At 50.1% G+C, this 1,466-nt stretch overlaps 3 non-coding genes and 1 pseudogene across 3 annotated transcripts; all 4 read left to right on the top strand.

Annotated features, from left to right (window-relative positions):
* On the top strand, window positions 1-112 carry LOC123178056 (uncharacterized; annotated as a pseudogene).
* Window positions 113-413: 301 nt separating this feature from the next.
* Window positions 414-532, top strand: LOC123178053 (5S ribosomal RNA). The gene has a single exon (XR_006489292.1). It is a non-coding gene; the product is annotated as a 5S ribosomal RNA (ribosomal RNA).
* A 301-nt stretch (window positions 533-833) lies between these two features.
* On the top strand, window positions 834-952 carry LOC123178055 (5S ribosomal RNA). Its single transcript, XR_006489294.1, has one exon. It is a non-coding gene; the product is annotated as a 5S ribosomal RNA (ribosomal RNA).
* Window positions 953-1,283: 331 nt separating this feature from the next.
* Window positions 1,284-1,402, top strand: LOC123178054 (5S ribosomal RNA). Its single transcript, XR_006489293.1, has one exon. It is a non-coding gene; the product is annotated as a 5S ribosomal RNA (ribosomal RNA).
* The last annotated feature ends 64 nt before the right edge of the window (window positions 1,403-1,466 follow it).

The following is a 1,466-nucleotide window of genomic DNA, read 5'->3' as shown; positions in this document are numbered from 1 at the left end:
ATCATACCAGCACTAAAGCACCGGATCCCATCAGAACTCCGAAGTTAAGCGTGCTTGGGCGAGAGTAGTACTAGGATGGGTGACCTCCTGGGAAGTCCTCGTGTTGCATTCCCTTTTTAATTTTTTTGCACCGCGTGCAAAACAAAATGCACGAGCGCGACGTATGTTTAGCACGTTTTATTATTTTGCACGTTTACGGTAAGTTTTAGCTCGCTGCTCATTATTCACGCGTCTAGCGGCGGCAAGCGTGTTCTGAAAGGGGTCGAAACCATGGTAAATAGGCACTGGTGCAGTTGAACCGTGGTAAAACTCGTCTCCGTAGTTGAGCGGGAGCGGCCAAAGGAATGTGCAATCGTGTGTGTAGTGGAGCTGGGAGGGGCAAGCATAAGGGACGAAGACGGGGGCAACATGTCGGATGCGATCATACCAGCACTAAAGCACCGGATCCCATCAGAACTCCGAAGTTAAGCGTGCTTGGGCGAGAGTAGTACTAGGATGGGTGACCTCCTGGGAAGTCCTCGTGTTGCATTCCCTTTTTAATTTTTTTGCACCGCGTGCAAAACAAAACGCACGAGCGCAACGTATGTTTAGCACGTTTTATTATTTTGCACGTTTACGGTAAGTTTTAGCTCGCTGCTCATTATTCACGCGTCTAGCGGCGGCAAGCGTGTTCTGAAAGGGGTCGAAACCATGGTAAATAGGCACTGGTGCAGTTGAACCGTGGTAAAACTCATCTCCGTAGTTGAGCGGGAGCGGCCAAAGGAATGTGCAATCGTGTGTGTAGTGGAGCTGGGAGGGGCAAGCATAAGGGACGAAGACGGGGGTAACATGTCGGATGCGATCATACCAGCACTAAAGCACCGGATCCCATCAGAACTCCGAAGTTAAGCGTGCTTGAGCGAGAGTAGTACTAGGATGGGTGACCTCCTGGGAAGTCCTCGTGTTGCATTCCCTTTTTAATTTTTTTGCACCGCGTGCTTCCCTTTTTAATTTTTTTGCACCGCGTGCAAAACAAAACGCACGAGCGCGACGTATGTTTAGCACGTTTTATTATTTTGCACGTTTACGGTAAGTTTTAGCTCGCTGCTCATTATTCACGCGTCTAGCGGCGGCAAGCGTGTTCTGAAAGGGGTCGAAACCATGGTAAATAGGCACTGGTGCAGTTGAACCGTGGTAAAACTCGTCTCCGTAGTTGAGCGGGAGCGGCCAAAGGAATGTGCAATCGTGTGTGTAGTGGAGCTGGGAGGGGCAAGCATAAGGGACGAAGACGGGGGCAACATGTCGGATGCGATAATACCAGCACTAAAGCACCGGATCCCATCAGAACTCCGAAGTTAAGCGTGCTTGGGCGAGAGTAGTACTAGGATGGGTGACCTCCTGGGAAGTCCTCGTGTTGCATTCCCTTTTTAATTTTTTTGCACCGCGTGCAAAACAAAACGCACGAGCGCGACGTATGTTTAGCACGT

Source organism: Triticum aestivum, unplaced genomic scaffold (genome assembly GCF_018294505.1).
Source record: "Triticum aestivum cultivar Chinese Spring unplaced genomic scaffold, IWGSC CS RefSeq v2.1 scaffold167506, whole genome shotgun sequence".
Taxonomy (NCBI): Eukaryota; Viridiplantae; Streptophyta; class Magnoliopsida; order Poales; family Poaceae; genus Triticum; species Triticum aestivum.
The sequence above is the reverse complement of the archived record's forward strand: the minus strand, read 5'-3'. Positions and strand labels throughout refer to the sequence as shown.